This window comes from Perca fluviatilis, chromosome 7, assembly GCF_010015445.1.
Source record: "Perca fluviatilis chromosome 7, GENO_Pfluv_1.0, whole genome shotgun sequence".
Classification (NCBI taxonomy): Eukaryota; Metazoa; Chordata; class Actinopteri; order Perciformes; family Percidae; genus Perca; species Perca fluviatilis.
Window position 1 is genome coordinate 39,369,323 of NC_053118.1, and position 22,500 is coordinate 39,391,822.

A 22,500-nucleotide genomic window follows, 5' to 3' on the forward strand; every position below is an offset into this window, starting at 1 on the left:
TAGACCTTAGTGGTCCCCTAATACTGTATCTGAAGTCTCTTTTATATAGACCTTAGTGGTCCCCCTAATACTGTATCTGAAGTCTCTTTTATATAGACCTTAGTGGTCCCTTAATACTGTATCTGAAGTCTCTTTTATATAGGCCTTAGTGGTCCCCTAATACTGTATCTGAAGTCTCTTTTATATAGACCTTAGTGGTCCCTAATACTGTATCTGAAGTCTCTTTTATATATAGCCCTTAGTGGTCCCTAATACTGTATCTGAAGTCGTCTTTTTTATATAGACCTTAGTGGTCCCCTAATACTGTATCTGAAGTCTCTTTTATATGGCCTTAGTGGTCCCTAATACTGTATCTGAAGTCTCTTTTATATAGACCTTAGTGGTCCCCTAATACTGTATCTGAAGTCTCTTTTAATAGACCTTAGTGGTCCCCTAATACTGTATCTGAAGTCTCTTTTATATAGACCTTAGTGGTCCCCTAATACTGTATCTGAAGTCTCTTTTATATAGACCTTAGTGGTCCTCTAATACTGTATCTGAAGTCTCTTTATATCGATATATTATATATATTATATTGATATATCGATATCGTGATATGAGACTAGATATCGTCTTAGATTTTGGAAATCGTAATATCGTAAGTGGCTTAAGTGTATTTTCCTGGTTTTAAAGGCTGCATTACAGTAAAGTGATGTACTTTTCTGTGTTACCAGACTAGTCCAGCTGTTCTGTTATTTTTTACCCAGACATTATGACCACATTACTGAAGATTACATATGTTAAATGTCATCGTGAAGATATTTTGTTGAAGCACCAGTTGTCAACCCTAGAATATCGCGACAATATCTCGACATTGAGGTATTAGGACAGGAACATGGCGATGTCTGATTTTCTCCATATGGCCCAGCCCTACTCCTGGGTCAGAGTCCCGTGTTTGACCCGACCTCCCTGCGCAGATCTTTCGCCCTTTCATACTACTCGCTACGGCGTCCATTCACACGCTATCGCAAGGTAACGTAAGTTGAAAATTTCTTTATTAGGAGTAACCCCTTGAGATGCACCATCTCGTTTTCGAGGCTGTCCTTAACAATAATTGAATATACAGTACGATCATAATTAGACACAACAGTAAAAGTAAGTCAACGGAGGCGATAAACTAAACGCGAGTACGCGTCTTCATAACACGCCAATAATGGCGTACGAATTGGCGTGTCGTACAGACGCCACTTCATGAGACAGTCAGTCTGGAATATGAGATTTAGGGCCCTATTTTAACCATCTGAAACACAAGTATCAAGTAGCTTTGTGGGCGCATCTCGGGCGCTGTTGCTATTAGGGCTGAGCTCGATTAAAGAACTTCTGAGTCGACTAACACTCATTCAATCGTATCGACTAATCGATTAGTTGATTTAATCAACAGATCTGTAAAGCTGTGTGTATCTGTGTATGTCTGTGTGTGTGTGTGTGTCTGTGTGTGTGTGTGTGTGTGTCTGTGTGTGTCTGTGTGTGTGTGTGTGTCTGTGTGTGTGTGTGTGTGTGGTGTTTGCGTCTCTAATCGACAGATCTGTAAATCTGAGTTTCTCCGCAAAGAGTCGTGCTAAAAGCACCACTTTAATTCTTGTGTTTACCAGAGATGTGCTCGTACGTTTCTTGAAAAATAAGTCATTCAGCATGAAAACAGCATCAGACATGACTAATGGACTAAAGAGATCTAAGCTGACTAAGACCAAAACCACCGATTAGTCGACTGATCGACTAAGAGCAGGGTTTCCGCGGGTCATTAAAAAAGCATGCAAAGTAATTAAATAGATTTTGTGAAAATTCAGGCATGAACTGGCATGAAAAAGCATGAACTTCAAAGGCATTCAAAATTATGTAAACTTGATGGAATAAAAACGTTGTTTTTTCACGATTTATTTTGATTATATTGGAAATTGGAAATTGATTTATTTGAAACAGGGACAGTGCACAAATAAACATTAAACTTGTTAAACAAGATGAATATGTCTTGGGCCAGGTTATAGCAACAATTGCTAATTTCCACCTGTAGTCCAAATATAAACATCTAAATCTAATTTTGATCGAACAGGTGGAACCTTTTAATTGGCTGTTTTTAAGCAGCTGGTGCACGAAGTCGCGTCTCTGGATGCTAGTAATGCAGCGTGCGGTGAGTGTGAGTCTGCTGTCTGTGGTGTGAGTGAGAGTACGCTGTGGCGAAAGAACGGAGGAAATATCAAATGACTGAAAAATGGGAAAATGCAAGTTTTGGGACCGGTTGAGATGATTTTGGCGATTTTGCCTACTGCCGTAAGCAGTATAAGGTCATTACTTTGAATTATCGGTGCAGAGACGCGAGCTGCTCAGTGAACAGTGTTTTAAATATTTTTATTTCTGTTTCGTTCTTGTTCTGTGAAGCACTTTGTGTTGCGTTTAATGACTGTAAACAGTCTCGTGAGCCATCTGACAGTTAAATTTGGATTTTCAAATATTAAAAATTGGCTTTGTCAAAGGCTTACAATTTGTGTGTGAAAGTATCTGCAGTTGGACATGGGCATGAAATTAGTTTAAAAGGGACATGAAATGAGATTTGCTGATACCTGCAGAACCCTTGAAGAGGGAGCAGCCCTGGTTGCTATGATACCGGCAGGATAAATGACTCTCGCGCCCGACGCCAATCTAAAACGGGTTGGTCCCAAGTAGCTCCATTGGTCAGTGTGACGCTTATCAGTTCAATTTTCTAAGCACAAACGGACATTTGGAATAACAGAAAAATGGGTTCAAATATAAAAAATTTCTTTTTTTTCCACCTTGACAAATCAAAAAATTGGATCTTTAAATGGTTTTTCCAATTTTCTGTTTTTTATTCAGAGGATCAGAAATTGAGAAAATGACAAACTTGAGTCTGAGCTCCAATTATTCAATAATACTGCCGTGGTATTCTCTACATTGCTGAATATGCAGGTCAGTAACTGAATATGGACCAAAATGAAAAACTGACAGACTTTGGGGTCAGAGGTGCAACTGATGGTTTCGAGTGGGGGGGCGGGGCTTAGCAAGGTGGAACGAGGGAGAGAATATCATGGCAGTATTGAATAATTGGAGCCCAGATGCAATTTTGTAATTTTCTAAATTTCTGATTCTCTGGATACAAACAGAAAATTGGAAAAACAGTTTAAAGATAAAAAATTTTGTCAAGGCGGAAAAAATATGAAAAATTTGATATTTGAACCCATTTTTCTGTTTTTCCAACTGTCCGTTTGTGCTTAGAGAATTTAACTGATAAGCGTGACACTGACCTCCGTTACTCACAGGCGTGGTTTGGGCGTAACGTGCAATAAACCAATCAGAGCGTTATCTCCCATTCCCTTTAATAGGATGTTAAGAGGCTCTTAATACATCCACGGGCGCACGCCAGGCGCGGTTCACAGACGAGGAGACAGACTGTTTGCTATTGATTTTATCTTTTTGACAAAATGTAAATAAAGAAATGTCACAAGAACATACTTTCCCGATGTTTTAGGCTCATTCTCACTGAATCACGAGGCTATGAATGCACGGTGATGTCTTTGCGATGTAGTCTTAACGTTAGAGCAAGATGACCTCGCTATAGTCATACATACATTAATCCAATTATACTTTTACAGAAAAGAGCGATTAGAGTTATCAGTGGAAGTGGATACAGAGATCCAACTAATCCTTTATTCATACAACTAAAAACACTGAAATTTAATGAATTAGTAGAATATAACCTTCTAAAAACCATGTATAAAGCCCATCTGGAATGTTTACCAAATAATTTGCTAAATACATTCTCCAAGAGGAAAAGTAGATATGAACTAAAAGGTACTGAGGTTTTTACAAAACCTAGGTTTCAATCGGCTGTAAAGGAAAAATGTCTCACAATCAAAGGAGTCAGTTTGTGGAACGGTCTTGATTGTAGAATTAAAAACTCAAAGTCCATCTATGTGTTTAAGAAGTGTGTTAAATTATCAATGTTGCAGAAATATAATACTGCGGAGTAGCAGATCAAAATTATTGATGTATTTTGTGTTGATGTCTTAGAAAACGAGACGGCTGCATGAGACAGCTCTAATGACCTGGAACTGTAAATGATTTTGTGTTGATAAGGGGCAGACATTATAAGTTTGACTTCTTTCTGCTCCTTTTTATTCATGTTAAATGCTGTTGTTGCATTTGTTTTTAAATGAATGAAATAAATGATTAAATAAAAAAAAAATAGTCGATGCATGGAGGGAAGAGTCAGCTGTGCATCGGGTGAAAAACAGGAATGATCCCTGCGTCGGTGTACAAGGGAGGTTGCCCTGGGTGCAAGATAGGGCCCTTCATGTTTCTCTGTACTTTGATCCCAGGTGAAGATGTAAATGATTAACTTTTGGACCTCTTTAAGGTGCAACGCGAGCGAGCAACATTTAAAACAAGCAAATCAAAGACATGACTCAGAAACGAGACGTTTTTAGATCAAATCTAACTGCTTCTCGGTTGTCTCGATTCTGATTGGCTGACGGACCGTGAGCTGCTTTTCGGCCCGGATTCTGATTGGCTGACAGACCGTGAGCAACTACAAAGATCCCGTGTTGACGTAATGACTCACTCGGTCAACGAGAGTCCCACCTTAAAACAATAAGAGCGTTTATCTGTAGTGACGTCATCACAGCTTGGGTTTGGGTGGAAAGCTACTTCGTCTTCAAAGTGTCCTTCAATCAACATCAAAGAGCCAGAAATACACAAGATTATGTCAAATTAAAGCTACAAACTGTTTTTATTATTTCGTAAAAGTACTTTATTTTAGTGTTTGAGTGGACGCTAAAAAAAAAAAGGGGCGGGGGGAGGGGTTAGTGTAAATATGAGTTCATATAAAAAACATTTCTATTTCAAAATAAGAGCGGCATCTTTTAGTTTTCTTGGAATACACACAGACAGACACAGACACACAGACAGACACACACACACACACACACACACACAGACACACACCCATTTGTTGCAGTGTGTGACCACAGCGTCTCTCTCTCATTCCTTCTACCAGCTTCTAGAAAAGGTCTCCTCACATGTAACAACCTGATATCTGAGTCTCTGATCATGGTCACCAGTAGCTGGGGTCCTCCTTCTTATCGGGTCTGCAGCCCTGCTGGTTGGTCAGTGTACAGTAACCCTAGCAACGCATTGAGCTGACCCTACGCCGTAAACAGACGAGAGGCTGTAAACTGTCACAAACTGCAGTAAAAAACCCAGATTGAGACGCAGATTCCCAATGTGCTGTATACATGTCCAGAGAATGGCTCTAAATCCTGAATAATACCAGAATATCACACATGTCTTCATCTGAAAATGCTATATTCAGATTAAGGTTTTATTCTGAATATCCAGCAGAACATCCTGTTGACATGACTGCTATCACATTCAGTATATTGTCATTTTGGGAATAATAGCGGAATATTGGTATGCATGTAAATGTAGGCTACTCATTGATGACTAGCTGGCTGACTAGCTGACTGGGTGGGTGGCTGGCTGACTGACTGATAGCTTTTTCCCAAATGCAATAGTTTCCCTAACCAAATGTAGTTAGTCCAGCCCAGTTTGATACTTGCACTTATCTGATCATTGCTGTTCCACTGTTCTCATCCTGTTTTATATGTCCTGTAAGGCAGACTGATCTCATGAAGTGGTGTATGTAAGACACGCCAGTTCGTATGCCATTTGTAGTAGTAGTATGAAAGGACCGAAGTCCGCATAAGGTAGATTGGTTGGGGTGGAGGATGGGTAGAACACAGGATTTTCACCCAGGAGAGCTGAGATATGTACAGTACAGGCCAAAAGTTTGGACACACCTTCTCATTCAATGCGTTTCCTTTTTATTTTCATGACTATTTGCATCGTAGATTCTCACTGAAGGCATCAAAACTATGAATGAACACATATGGAATTATGTACTTAACAAAAAAGTGTGAAATAACTGAAAACATGTCTTATATTTTAGATTCTTCAAAGTAGCCACCCTTTGCTTTTTTTGATAACTCTGCAAACCCTTGGTGTTCTCTCAATGAGCTTCATGAGGTAGTCACCTGAAATGGTTTTACCTTCACAGGTGTGCTTTGTCAGGGTTAATTAGTGGAATTATTTCTCTTATTAATAAAAAAGCAAAGGATGGCTACTTTGAAGAATCTAAAATATAAGACATGTTTTCAGTTATTTCACACTTTTTTGTTAAGTACATAATTCCATATGTGTTCATTCATAGTTTTGATGCCTTCAGTGAAAATCTACAATGTAAATAGTCATGAAAATAAAGAAACACATTGAATGAGAAGGTGTGTCCAAACTTTTGGCCTGTACTGTACGGTCCATATGTGTGTTTGTGTTATGTTGTGAATGTGTAAATGAACTGCTACCTCCTCTGTCAGCTCTAGTCACTGAACAGAAGAAGAGAAATCAGACCAATCACAACAACTGGTCAGTCTGACATCATACTGCCTGAGCTCATTACTATTCATGAGCTCGCCCAGTTGCGCAGGGTAAAGGATTCTGACAGCCAGGCTCTCATTGGCTAGCTGTTAGCCAATCAGATTCAAACAGCGTAGCTCGTTGAATATTAATGAGAACTGGCAGAAATCGAACCGAGTCTTCCTGCAGGCTTTCTATACCGCGCTAGAATGGCTTGAAACAAGGTAACCAAGGTTAATTCAATTCAATTCAATTTTATTTATAGTATCAAATCATAACATAAGTTATCTCGAGACACTTTACAGATAGAGTAGGTCTAGACCACACTCTATAATTTACAAAGCCCCGACAATTCCAACAATTCCAGTAATTCCCTCAAGAGCAAGCAGTGCGACAGTGGCGAGGAAAAACTCCCTCTTGGGAAGAAACCTCGGACAGACCCAGGCTCTTGGTAGGCGGTGTCTGACGAGCCGGTTGGGGGTGTGATGAACAGTGGCGATAGTAGTCACATTAATAATGGAACAGTGACTGGATGTAGCGGGAAGCTGCAGGGTTCAGCAGGACGCAGCATGACATTGCAGGGCATCGCTGAGCTCAGCAGGGAGTGCAGCAGGACCACGGCGACAGCTGCAACCAGGGTCTTGGTGCCAACGTTCTCCAAGGAAATACGCTGGGGGAAAAAAGCATAAGGACAGAGGTTGACCTTCAGACATCACCACAAAGTCATGAAATACATGTGGCAGGGCACCTTTAAGCCTTCCCCCAATGTTTCTTTCCTTAGCTCAACCGTTTATTGTTGTCCTAAGCGTGTTACGTTGGTCACCGTTGTGTTTTTGTCGTTTTTTTCACGTTTTTGTAATTTTTTTGTGTTTTGTGTGACGTTGTTCTCGCGATAGTACGGCACGTTCTCGGTATAACGTGGTGTGTATGTTTACATCCGCTGTATACAGCATAGACATGCGTCCAGATAACACGCCACTTGGCTTTAGGAAAGTGGGCGTGTATGTTTACGTGAAGTCATGATGCCACGTTGTGTATGGATTATTTATTGTATTTATTGTATACACCCAGTGGAGTAGCGCTCCTAATTTCGCTGTATTGTAAAATACAATGACAATAAAGGCTTTCAATTCAATGTTTGTGGTGTCAGTATTCAGATTTGGAGCTGGCCATCAACACGTTGGTCACAGAGTTTCATAACGCTGCCGATGACGCCCCCACCATGAGCTCCACCCAGTTCCAGACCATGATCTCCAAACAGCTGCCGGGATTCTCCAAGGTAACTGATTACTCTTTTATTAAAGGTCCCATGACATGGTGCTCTTTGGATGCTTTTATATAGGCCTTAGTGGTCCCCTAATACTGTATCTGAAGTCTCTTTTATATAGACCTTAGTGGTCCCCTAATACTGTATCTGAAGTCTCTTTTATATAGACCTTAGTGGTCCCCTAATACTGTATCTGAAGTCTCTTTTATATAGACCTTAGTGGTCTCCTAATACTGTATCTGAAGTCTCTTTTATATAGACCTTAGTGGTCCCCTAATACTGTATCTGAAGTCTCTTTTATATAGACCTTAGTGGTCCCCTAATACTGTATCTGAAGTCTCTTTTATATAGACCTTAGTGGTCCCCTAATACTGTATCTGAAGTATCTTTTATATAGACCTTAGTGGTCCCCTAATACTGTATCTGAATCTGTATCTGTGTGGACTAGTCAGACCTTCCTCCACAGAGCTGTGGAGGAAGGTCTGACTATGTGAGTCTACTGGAGGACAGTCTTGAAAAGAAGATGTTGTTTAGAAGATAAAGAGTGACAAAAACATGAAGACACAATGTTTCTGCCTGCAATTTCTCGCCTTAAAACAACTTTTAATAATTTAATATAAGCGAGTGTCCCTTGTGTCGGTCATATTTCATATTATTTTGGCTCTCCGTGTTTCCCAGAATGCTTCGGGGCTGACATCACTGTCTCGGGAGTTTTGTGCGTTAACTGTTTCCATGTGTAGCTGCGCGGGCTGACCTCCCGTTGCCTGTGTTGCAGACTGTGGAGACGGAGGAGGGTCTGGGTCAGGTCCTGGCCCAGATGGGGGTCCAGGGCGGACAGAGCATCTCCTTCCAGAACTTCTGGACGCTGATCAACCAGCAGGCCGTCCAGATGTTCGCCGCCTCGCACACGGAGAAGAACGCCACCAACTGTGGCTGCCTGCTGCAGTGAGAACGCGCCGCAAAAACAGCCAGAAACACACAGTCCACAGCTGCAACACACACACACACACACACACACACACACACACACACACACACACAGACACACACGTATATATGTGTAGATGTGTTGCATAAAAGGTTTCTACACTCACTCACCTGTACCCTAACCATAACCATAACCTTGGCAGCCATATCCAACCAGCCATGCATCCACAGACATAGATATAGAACAAAATTACTTGTTCTCTTGGAGCTATATCAATCAAAATCCCACCCAAATCTCTGTTTTTTGTTTCTTTCTAGAAAGGCACAGTTGTCTTACAGTCATTACTTTGAATTAAAACCACTATTGATGTATTGGTAGAAAAATATAAGGATTATAAAGACAACATGAGCCTCTTTCCCCATTGGTTCCAATGGAAGCAATTCTAAAACTTAACCCTGGTAAGATGGCCGCCATCCTGGAATGGCAAGTCAGAATTACATGTCATATCTATTGTTCTATATCTATGTCCACAGACAATACATTACCACAACACAACTGACCCAGTGTGTACCACACTCTATCATTTGTAAATCATAGAGTGTGGTCTAGACCTACTCTATCTGTAAAGTGTCTCGAGATAAACTCCTGTTATGATTTGATACTATGAATAAAATTGAATTGAATTTGAATTTGATCTCTCAGCCAGTATTTCGCCATTCTATTAAATGTTTTCAGTTCAGTTTGTGATTTTTATTTCAGTTGGTAAATCGTTCCAAAAATGGGTCCCTATCACTGAAAAAACTTGACTGCGCCCCCTGAAAGTGGTTTTGCCGCCCCTCTTGCCACCCACTGCTCCCCCTAGTGGCCACTCTCCTGGTATGTGTTTTGAGTACGGCTGGAGCTAGATTATTTGCGCATTTGAAAGTCAGTTTAAGAAAAGAAAGCTTAATAAAGCTGTCAAAATGTCTCTGAGATTTTAGTCTTTGCGGTCTTCTAACCAACTGGTCTTAGAAGTCTCGAGGTCCAGGTACAAACGATGGGGGGGGGTGGTCAGGCTTTTGCGGTTGCTGCCCCGAGACTCTGGAACAAGTTACCCCCTGATATATATTCGCACAATTACAGATGTTGCTCTTTTCAGGTCTAAACTCAAAACCTACCTGGTTTAGAATGGCTTTTAATATGCAGTAGTGGTGTGACAGTTTCCTCTTCCTGTTTCTATGTAACCTTTTTATGATTTTACTGTTTTCTACGTTTCATTCTTCTTATTGCAAGATATGTTGTTCTATTCTTAGTTCCTGATATGAAGCACTTTGGATACCTGCTGGTTGTTGTAAAGCGCTATACAAATACATTTTGATTGATTGATTGATTGATTGATTGAAAATTTAAAAGTATTGTATTTCTGTACTATGAAACAGTGGTGCCACACACCCGCGGCGCTACCATTGGGCCTGGGTGGGCCTGGGCCCATTTTAGATCTGGGCCCGCCCATTTTAGAACGGGGTCCGCCCATTTTAGATCTGGGTCCGCCCATTTTAGGTCTGGGTCCCGTCCATTTTAGGTCTGGTCGCGCCCATTTTAGATATGGTCCCGCCCATTTTAGACCTGGGTCCACCCATTTTAGGTCTGGTCCCGCCCATTTTAGGTCTGGTCGCGCCCATTTTAGGTCTGGGCCCGCACATTTTAGATATGGTCCCGCCCATTTTAGACCTGGGTCCACCCATTTTAGGTCTGGGCCCGCCCATTTTAGGTCTGGGCCCGCCCATTTTAGGTCTGGGTCCGCCCATTTTAGGTCTGGGCCCGCCCATTTTAGATATGGTCCCGCCCATTTTAGACCTGGGTCCACCCATTTTAGGTCTGGGCCCGCCCATTTTAGGTCTGGTCGCGCCCATTTTAGGTCTGGGTCCGTCCATTTTGACCCAGGCCTATAGTGAGTAGCGAGTGATTTTCAGTCTAGCAGTTCATCCAATAAGCAGACCGAGGAAAGCTTTGAGTGAAAGCTTCTTAGCCAATCAGCGGCTTCTACCCCACGTGTGGACTCTTAAGCCCCGCCCACAGGCTGCATCGTCACCAGCAAGTGATCCAATGAAATGAAGGACGTTTGCACGCAAGCTTTTCAAACTAGCTCAATGAGACAGACACAGACAGTAGCTATTAGCAAACATGAAACGCAAAGCAGCTCGTTTTCATTTAAATTCAGCAAGAAACGCTCCGAGGAGCAGGAGGAGGAAACTAAGTAACATGGTTACAAGTGAGCTTTTCCTGCTCAGGCGCCCTTTCCCCACCAAGTCCTCCCGTACCCCCCCACCCTCACACCAGCAAGGCAAGTAGGCTAACAGTTAGGCTAACAGTTAGGCTAACGTTATCGTTAGTGTCTGGCTGTCTGTATGCCGGGGGAACCTGGTTTTTTTTGGGGCTTATTTTAACTGGCCCATCCAGTTTTCTGGAGGCCCACCTACAGTCAAAATCCTGGCGCCGCTAGTGGTGCCACATTGATGGTTTCCGCTCCACTATTTCCAGTGCCTGTTTGTGTAACGATGTGATGGGTGTGACTATCGTCTGGGAAGCTCGGCCCCCCCCATACGATAACACAGCAGGATCAGTGACTACGTTTACATGCAGCCAATAACCCGTTCAAAACCGGAATATTAGCAATAACCCGGTCGCGCTCGGCCATGTAAACACCGGCAAAAACCCGAATATGCTACCTGGGTTACCCCTTTTCTAACCCGAAATTTTGGCCATGTAAACGCGTATCGGCATATCTCCATCACAAGGAACATTGATTTGTGTTCTGCATGTTCTATTCGCAATGAGTCTCGGTCTTTTGAGTAGAGGAACTTCTTGTATGCGCCAGAAAACATAGTTATAATAATAATTATTTACTATAATAATATAGTTATATATATATATATATATATATATGTCAATGCAGAAAACCTGCGCGCAGTATACCGGAAGTAAACAGGAAGTAGAGGTAAACACATAGACAGTATATAAGGGTAAACATGGCGAGACGCAGCACAGCACAGCACTTTTGGAGCGAGCAGGAAACCAATGTCTTCATCAGTGTGGTGATAAACCATGAATATAATGTCTTCATCAGTGTGGTGATAAACCATGAATATAATGTCTTTATTAGTGTGGTGATAAACCATGAATATAATGTCTTTATTAGTGTGGTGATAAACCATGAATATAATGTCTTTATTAGTGTGGTGATAAACCATGAATATAATGTCTTTATTAGTGTGGTGATAAACCATGAATATAATGTCTTTTGTTGACGGTAGAAAGTACCGAGATAGTGAGATTTATAAGAAGGGGACCCAAAAGTTATTGCGTCTTAAGGTTGTCTGGATATCGCCATTTGATTACAAATGCCATGTAGGAGTAACTCTCTCTGCTCTCGCATGTAAACGGGTAATTCCGAATGTTTCAGAAACCCGAATAGTGACCTTAACCCGACCAGAACCCGAAAATTGACAGCTTGTAAACGTAGTCACTGAGAGAGTATCATGGCAATGAATGATCTGATTTATTTAGGGTTAAAACACATTTAGGAGACACTCAATAATAGAAGGACATGCAGAAGAAAGCCAGAAACCAATCATAACATGAAGAGAAAAATACTGAACATATCGTCTGGGAAGTGAAGAAGAAGAAGAAGAAGAAGAAGAAGAAGAAGAAGAAGAAGAAGAAGGGGGGGGGGTGATATTGTGATATAGACTGTTTTGATGACACAGTTTAAATTTTCATGTGAATAAATCTTCACTTTTGATATATGAACCAACCGGAGTGCTGAGTGGATTATTGGGAAGGTGTCGAGATAGTTCACGTTGTAGAATAATGTTCTCCAAATGTTCTCCAAATGTTCTCCAAATGTTCTCCAAATGTTCTCCAAATGTTCTCCAAATGTTCTCCAAATTTTGAGGCACTTTAACTTTAACTTTACTGCGCTACATTTATCTGCTGTTATCATGAATTTACTGCAGTAAAGGATCTGAATACTTCTTCCACTGATGTTAAAATCACACCACACACACCACACACACAACACACACACACACATACACACACACACACACACACATATACAGACACACACACACACATACACATATACACAACCCCACACACACACACCACACACACAAACACACACACACACATACACACGAACACACACACATATACAGACACACACACACATACACACAACATATATACACACACACACACACAACACACAACACACACACACACACATAATATACAGACACACACACACACATACACACACACAGAGACACACACATATACAGACACACACACACACACACATAAAAAAGAACATACATACACACACAACACACACACACATATACAACAGACACACACAAAAAAATATAAATACACACACACACACATACATATATACACACACACATACACACACACACATACATATATATATATATATACACACAGACACACACACAGAGACACACACACACACACCACACACACATACACACACACACACAAACACAACCACACATTTATACACACATACACACACACACACACACACACACACACATACCACACATACACAGAGACACACACACACACACACAAACACACACACATACATATACACACACACAGAAACACACACACAGACACACAGAGGGAACCATTAGTCCAGACAGAAGTTTATTGTTAATAATTGAAGTATTTTTTTAGGTCAAACATTAAAGGTGCAGTAGGTCAGACTTATTAAACTGCCTTTCTGTCATATCTGCTGAAACTGACCCTATGTTGTTGTGTTTTGTTAAGAGATGACAGTTGAAAACCTAAAGATGAAATTTACTTTCATCTCAAACAGAAACATCAGCACAGGATGAATCCCGTTGCAGGTTATTAACTTATTAAATATGGATCCCTGGTTCCTCCTCCCGGCCAGCAGGCGGCGCTCTGTGGAAAACCTTCCCATCGGGCTGCTTCCTCCATCTCAGCTTCACTCCCTCTCTGATCCCCGCTGCCCCCAGCTTCTGCTGCAGCTGAAACGGTTTCAACAGGCTGCAAGTTAACGTTAACGTGCAAATGAAAGGATCCCTACAGAGATAGAGCTTTTAGTTAAAGAGTAAGATCCTTTTAGTTTAACATGAAACAGCCCGAAATCACCATCCCCGCTCAGGTTACCAAACTCCACCAGACTCCATGTAAATAATCAGTTTGTTACAGCCAGCATATCTCCACCAGACTCCATGTAAATAATCAGGACTTTTAGCGTGTATAGAGCCAGCATATCTCCACCAGACTCCATGTAAATAATCAGGACTTTTAGCGTGTATAGAGCCAGCATATCTCCACCAGACTCCATGTAAATAATCAGGACTTTTAGCGTGTATAGAGCCAGCATATCTCCACCAGACTCCATGTAAATAATCAGGACTTTTAGCGTGTATAGGAGCCAGCATATCTCCACCAGACTCCATGTAAATAATCGGACTTTTAAGCGTGTATAGAGCCGGCATATCTCCACCAGACTGCATAAATAATCAGGACTTTTAAGCGTGTCAATAGAGCACATATCTCCACCAGACTCCATGTAAATAATCAGGACTTTTAGCATGTATAGAGCCTGCATATCTCCACCAGACTCCATGTAAATAATCAGGTTTTTTAAATGAAACACGCATATCTCCACCAGACTCCATGTAAATAATCAGGACTTTTAGCGTGTATAGAGCCAGCATATCTCCACCAGACTCCATAATAAATAATCAGGACTTTTTAAGCGTGTATAGAGCCAGCATATCTCCACCAGACTCCATGTAAATAATCAGGACTTTTAGCGTATATAAGCCACTATCTATCCATGTAAATTATCAGGACTTTCATCATCGTAAAACACACTTCATTCAAAGTGGACAGAAACTAAATAAAACTACCAAAAGCCGTCTTTGTTCATCTTTCCCATTTTTCCAACAATCACCACTCTGATTTGGTTGAAATAAACCCTTAATTCACCCATTTACATGTGGAGATATGCTGGCTCTATACCGCTAAAAGTCCTGATTATTTACATGGAGTCTGGTGGAGATGCTGTCACTCTAAACTCTGATTATTTACTTAGGTCTGGTGGAGATATGCGGCTCTATACACACTAAAAGTCCTGATTATTTACATGGAGTCTGGTGGAGATATGCTGGCTCTATACACACTAAAATCTGATTATTTACATGGAGTCTGGTGGAGATATGCTGGCTCTATACACACTAAAAGTCCTGATTATTTACATGGAGTCTGGTGGAGTTATGCTGGCTCTATACACACTAAAAGTCCTGATTATTTACATGGAGTCTGGTGGAGATATGCTGGCTCTATACACACTAAAAGTCCTGATTATTTACATGGAGTCTGGTGGAGATATGCTGGCTCTATACACGCTAAAGTCCTGATTTTACATGGGTCTGGTGGAGATATGCTCTATACACTAAAGTCCTGATTATTTACATGGAGTCTGGTGGGTTATTAAAACAAACTTTATTTTTTCTGATATTGTTTGAGCTGTGAAGACCTTGAAAACTGTCTTGTAGTTCTTTTTTTAAACTTTTTTTCCTTTTCTTAACTACACTGTACACATTTTTATACACCCAGTAGTTTATATGTTTTAAAAACCTGATGTTTTTATGACTGCTCTGGGATTTTGGTGTTGTGTGTAGCACTTTGTAACGTAGACTTGGTAAAGTGTTTTCACATAACGAGCCTCAGATAGTTCACCAGGCTGTCCCATTTCACATATCTGCATTATTTGCTATTGTTGTTGTATGTTTTAGTGAATAAACTAAATAAAGCAGAAGAGATCTCGCTGCACTTCCTCTAGCGTCCACTAGATGTCGCTCATTCCTCAGACACACACACACACACACACACACATACTCACACACACACTTACAGACAGACAGACAGACAGACAGACAGACAGACACACACACACACACACACACACAAAGACACACACACACACACATAACTCACACACGCATACAGAAAGACACATTCACACACAGACACACACACACACACCCACACACACACACACACACACACACACACATACTCACACATACACTTACAGACAGACAGACAGACACACACACACACACACACACACACACAGATACGCACATACACACACACGCAGACACACACACAGAGACACGCACACACGTACACACACACACACACACACACACACACACACACACACACACACACACAGAGACACGCACACACGCACACAGACACACACAGACACACACTCTTAAAAATACTGGGTTATTTTATTGACCCAACCACTGGGTTGAGGCTGTTTAACCCTGTATTATGTATATTCAACCCATATTGGGTTACTTTCAGTAACCCAGTAGTTGGGTTAATGGTTTTGGACTGTGCCTTGATCTAAATAACCCAACCAATGGTCATTCTAACCCAGTGGTTTGGTTACATTCAAGTTTGGTTCCTCCTCCAACGGTCTTTTCTTTTCTCCGGTACGGAGAACACTTTTGGAAACACTGAAGGTTTGTCATTTCTCATTTTTTAGAAAACTACCTCTGTCTTCAACAGAAACACGAGCGTGCTAGTTGTTAGTTATAATATATATAATAATAATAATCATTATTTCCATACGGGACAGCCTGTAGAACTCTTTACTTTAGCGCGAAAGCAGCCGTACGCCCCTCTAACGGCTACCACTGATGCTAATTAAGCAAGCAGCTAGCAAGGAGCTGCTTACTACAACAGTGCTTCATTGCAGTCAAACAGCAGACTTTAGCTCCGGTTACTGGTTACTTACGTATCTTGATTCATTGCCGGATAGGAGGAGCGTTTTAGCTCTGATAATCCAGTTAGCAACAGTGATTTCTAGCCAACTACGATTCATGCATGCTATAAGGCTAAGCGCAAGTTCAAGTATGATAGCGCTAATGCTAGCTAGTAGGTTAATATTGTAGCATGATACCTAAGATTTAAATGGAGACTATTTCTAATTCTCGAGGGAGTGACACATAAACAGTGCTTTATAAACATTTGTGTGTGTGGTAACCAGAGAATCACGGACAAATTCACTATGATATGAAGTATTATAACGTTTTAAAAGATTGCTAATGCTAACCGCTAAGCGCTAGCTGCGTAATTGCTGACTCATCCGTAAGCTAGCTAGTAGCTAGTACAGAGCAACGAAGCATGAAGGTGCATTGCACGCATTCTGTTGACAAATTAATTTGTGTTTAGTACAGTTAACACACTTTGTAGAAATACAAAGTTTTTAAGTGATTATGAAAAGACCACTAGTTAGCTAGCTACATGGCACTAGATTACAGCAACACCGTTATATTTTCACTAGACAGACAGACAGACTGACTGCAAAATACACTTCCATACATTGATTGAACATTAAAAAATATTTTTTTTTTTTCCTATAGCGGTTGAATATGGAGGACTTTGTTAAACTAAAGTTAACAGAACGGCAACTTCTTGAGCTGATTGACACTTTTGCAGGTAAATATGTTATATTGTTGTACTATATGCCTATTATTAATATTATTGAATATGTCAACATTAAAAAAAGGAGTTACCCTATCCTCCTATATACACCCCAATGAAGTTGTAGGCTACACAATACTCCATTTTGTTTAGATGTACAACATCTTGACATGTAAGAGCATTATGTAAAAGAATCCAACACTCTATATGTGCCACTGAAGACCATGCCTCCCTAAACAGAATCACATTTTGATTACCCATCACCTGTGGTCACCATTGTAGGTCCTGAAATACCATTTCGATAGTGACAGAAATTCCACAACTATAGAAGGCAAACAATTGGCATGAGGTTTTATTAACCTTACCATGGCCACAGAATTTATAGTTTAGCTACCTCTTATTTCACCACTACACCTCTGTCTACCATTGTGCACAGCAATACTTTAAATGTAATTTTCTTATTACAAAATGTGCTCTCAATCTCACACACACACACTTTCTCTCTTTTGCTCAATCTTTCTCTCTCACTTATCTTATTATTTTTGTTTTGATGATATATGATTTAATTAATTATTCTAAATCTCCCCCTCTCAGATTGTGCAGGACTTCGAGGTTCTTCATAAAGAGGCATCAGACTAAATCTTTGACCTGGAGGAGGTTCAGCGAGAAGCTTGTTCATGCGGCCCAGTGGGGGGGGGAGCTCCAGGTGCAGACACAGTCTTTGTCTCAAGGTAGAAATTATAACATCAACATAACCCTTAGATTTGTATATTTGGATTTGTGCATTATTCGAGCCATAAGCTACTCTATGATAATAGATAAATAAACTATGATAATACTTATGTCAAACTATTTTCTTTCTTTACAGGCTCCAAAGACTACATTGCCCTGATGGTTCTGCCAAGCCTGATTCCACCTGCAGTCTTCAGGATGGGCCGAAAGACCGTGAGGACTACAGTGTCTGACGCCATGAAGGCCTTCATCGATCTTAAGCCTGTGAGTAGTCCTAGACTCACACAGCCCCTTGGATCTAGTGATGCAGGTCTTTTAATGTAAAATCTGTTAGAAAACATTAGCTGTCAGCTGGTCAGAGTCTTTGTCATTCAAGTACTTATGGAATATTATTATTATTTGCAGGTCGGAGCCAACATGGTGGAGTACCTTCAGGCAGCAGAGCAGACCATACCCCTGCACCCTGGTGTTGGGAGGCGAGGACTGCTGCTCTCAGGCATTCACCGTTCCCAGTGGGCCGGCCCTGGAGCACGACAGCGTTGTCCAAGCTGTACATGTTTGTGTCAAATGTTTTTATGTTTGATATCAATTTCCCAAAGCAGTGTTTCTCTGCTTAGCAGTTCCTCCAGAAAGAATGGGGGGGTGGTAGTTTGTTTTTTGGAAATGCTCATGCGATAAGGGAATTCTCTCTCTCTGTCTCTCTTTCTCTCTCTGATATTTAGGAGGAATATAAGGAGGAAATGAATTATTGTTAATTGTTGCTTGGTATTAGTCCAGTTATTTGATACTCATTTTGAAATGAGGTAGGGATAATGTGGCCCCATGCATTTCTTCTTTGGAAACGCTCATGTGATAAGGGAATTGGGCTTGTTATTGTTATTCCAGTTTTTCTCTTTAAATGAGTAAATTAAATATTGTTCAATAAAATCAGTGACATTAATGAAGTGTATGCATTGTCTGTTATTATTAATAAATAATATATAGGAATATATAGGAATTTCATAGATGAAAGAATAACTAAATGAATGGGTCAAATATCAACTCAACAAGGGGGTCAATTTAACCCAATATTTGGGCTGGTGGGCCTGACCCAGTAATGAGTTGCATTAACCCAACATTGGTGTCAGAATGACCCAGGCTTTGGTTAGGCGAAGCAACCCCTTATACTGGGTTAAAATTTCAACCCAGTTCAAAAAGTCAAAACAACCCAGCATGTGTCCTATATTGAACCAGGTACTGGGTTGGGAATAACCCAATTTGGGTTATTTTCAGCCCAGTATTTTTTAGTGTGCACACACACAGAGGCACGTACACACATAGACACACCCAAAGACACGCACACACGTACACAGACACACACACACACACACACACACACAGAGACACGCCACACACACACACACACACACACACACACACACACACACACACACAGAGGCACGTACACACATAGACACACCCAAAGACACGCACACGCACACAGACACACACACACACACACACACACACAGACACACACACACACACACGCACACATACACACACACACACACACACACACACAGACACACAGAAACACAGACACACAGACACACACACAGAGACACGCACACACACACACACACACACACACACACACACAGAGGCACGTACACACATAGACACACACAAAGACACGCACACACGTACACAGACACACACACACACACAGACACACAGAAACACAGAGACACGCACACACACACACACACACACACACACACACACAGAGAACACAGACACACACATAAACAGAGAAGATTAATGGCATAGTGCGCAGAGCTCAAGCTACACAACACACTACACAAACATTAATTCAGCCATCGTTAGTACTACTCGTTAAGGGCTGCCTCCGTCTCCGATGCTCCCACGTTGCTGTTGTGCTGGTGTGGTGCGCCAACTCCATTTGGCAAAGAGCGCAAATAACAACACTGTTATTACGTTTGGGACTAAAGCTGAAGTATTCCCATACCTTCGATGATTTAGGGCGAGCTGTTTTTATAGGACCTTTTCTTTTATTGGGGCTTTTTGCCATAGACAGTATATATATAAACTGGACCAGCAGGTCCCGAGTCTCTGGTCTGAGACCAGTGAAGGATACCAGAAGTCTCTTTCCCGGTGCTGGCTGAGCGTTACTGAGCAGCCTCCGCTGAGCTTGAAGACGTAGATGTGACGTGAGCAACCTGTCTGAAAGTGTGAAGTCTTCTGGTAGCTGTGCCGAGAGAAATCTCAATCATTCCCAATCTTACAGAGACGGAGAGCGTAGGTATATGTAAGGAGATAACATAGGCACAGGCTAATTACTGATCACTAACATGCTAGTTAACATTAGTCATTACTGATCACTAACATGCTAGTTAACATTAGTCATTACTGATCACTAACATGCTAGTTAACATTAGTAATTACTGATCACTAACATGCTAGTTAACATTAGTAATTACTGATCACTAACATGCTAGTTAACATTAGTAATTACTGATCACTAACATGCTAGTTAACATTAGTCATTACTGATCACTAACATGCTAGTTAACATTAGTAATTACTGATCACTAACATGCTAGTTAACATTAGTCATTACTGATCACTAACATGCTAGTTAACATTAGTCATTACTGATCACTAACATGCTAGTTAACATTAGTAATTACTGATCACTAACATGCTAGTTAACATTAGTAATTACTGATCACTAACATGCTAGTTAACATTAGTCATTAAACCTAAACAGCTAATGGAAGTCCAAACTGCCTGTGAGCTTCTCCTGTACTATACGGTAATTCCTCTACTGTGTGACAGTAAGTCTCGTGGTTATGACCCAATCGTTAGCCTATTGTTATAAAAGCGTCTGCTACGGAGCCATAACGTGAGCTACAAGGTAATGGAGCCTTTTATACATTGTCGTGTTTCTTCAGAAATAAACAACGGACAAATAGAGTCTTTAAACTCTTCAGATGTGAAGTTATTCTCTGTCAAAGTGACGTCAGAATGAATGGGAGTCAATGGGATGCTAACGGGAGGTGATGGCTTGGTAGCATCAAAATGGCGCCATAGGAGGTTCCAGTTCTGAAGCGAAGCTTACCCCCCTTGCTTTTTGCAGGGCATTCTGCAATGTTTTGGTCTCCCACGTGTGCGTGGCGAGCTGTTGTTTTTGGCACTTCTTTCCTCGCTGTTTTTGGCATTTTTTCCCCGCTGTTTTTGGTGCTTATTTCTGCTGTTTTTGGCGCTTTTTTAGCTATTTTTGGTGCTTTTTTTCGGTGCTTCACAATCATTGAGCTCAGCCAAACCGGCTCGGCTGCTGCACCTCAGAGTTATAATGTCGGGGCAAACCCTGAATACATGTTATATAAATATAAAGATTATACAGAATGATTCATCTGATATATTTTTGATAAGAGTTAATGTTTTCTCACCGCAGAACGAGCTGAGATAGACATAAGATATTATTTTATTTTTTTAAATTCTTCATTGCCAGAAAAGGTGCTTATAAGTACAATTATTGTTTTATTTTATTATTATATAATTTGTTTTATTCTTCATTGCCAGAAAAGGTGCTTATAAGTACAATTGTTATTTTTTATTTTATTATTTAATTTGTTTTATTCTTTATTGCCAGAAAAGGTGCTTATAAGTAAAATTCCTATTTATTACGTAACACTACAGTGACGCAACAAAGGGGGCGGGGCCTCCACTCCCGCGAGGACCACTCCAGTGGGAGGATGACGTGGGGATGTCTCACTCTGCTCACATTTCCGGGAACCAAAGAAGTTGTGAATAGTGTGAATCACTGGAGCCAATACTATCTTTATATTTAGGGGTTTTAAAGGATTCTCTGCCTAGTTTAAGTTTTTTTTAAAGGGGTGACAGTCCCCTAAAGGGACTTTAATGTTTCAGTTTTATGGAAAAAATTAATAATATTATATATATATTTCAGAATATTATAAATAATATGTTTGAATATTAATATATTTCACAATATGTAAACTGCCTTTAGGTATAATCTCATATAGGATATGTTATATAAATAATAACTAACAAACAATATAGATATTTGGTTTTATTCTCTTAAAATAACCCAACAACAAATGGGTTATCTTAGGTCAGTTTTGGGTCAGTTTTTGATCAGTTTTGGGTCAGTTCTCAGTCAGTTTTTGATCAGTTTTGGGTCAGTTCTCAATCAGTTTTTGATCAGTTTTTGGTCAGTTCTCAAACAGTTTTAGATCAGTTTTGGGTCTGTTTTCAGTCAGATTTTGGTCAGTTTTGTGTCAGTTTTCAGTCAGTTTTGGGTCAGTTCTCAATCAGTTTTTGATCAGTTTTTGGTCAGTTCTCAAACAGTTTTAGATCAGTTTTGGGTCTGTTTTCAGTCAGATTTTCGTCAGTTTTGTGTCAGTTTTCAGTCAATTTTTGGTCATTGTTATATATGACAATGACCAAATGAGTTAGGCCCTATATATGAGTTTTAGGTCAGTTTTGGGTCCGTTTTCAGGCAATTGTTGGTCATTTCTTACATGCC

The 22,500-nt window shown here is 40.6% G+C and overlaps 1 long non-coding RNA gene across 1 annotated transcript; it reads left to right on the forward strand.

The window, feature by feature from the left end:
* Positions 1 to 16,223: 16,223 nt before the first annotated feature.
* On the forward strand, positions 16,224 to 18,885 carry LOC120563028. Its single transcript, XR_005639894.1, has 5 exons — positions 16,224 to 16,249; positions 17,153 to 17,228; positions 17,808 to 17,944; positions 18,082 to 18,209; positions 18,351 to 18,885. It is a non-coding gene; the product is annotated as an uncharacterized LOC120563028 (long non-coding RNA).
* The last annotated feature ends 3,615 nt before the right edge of the window (positions 18,886 to 22,500 follow it).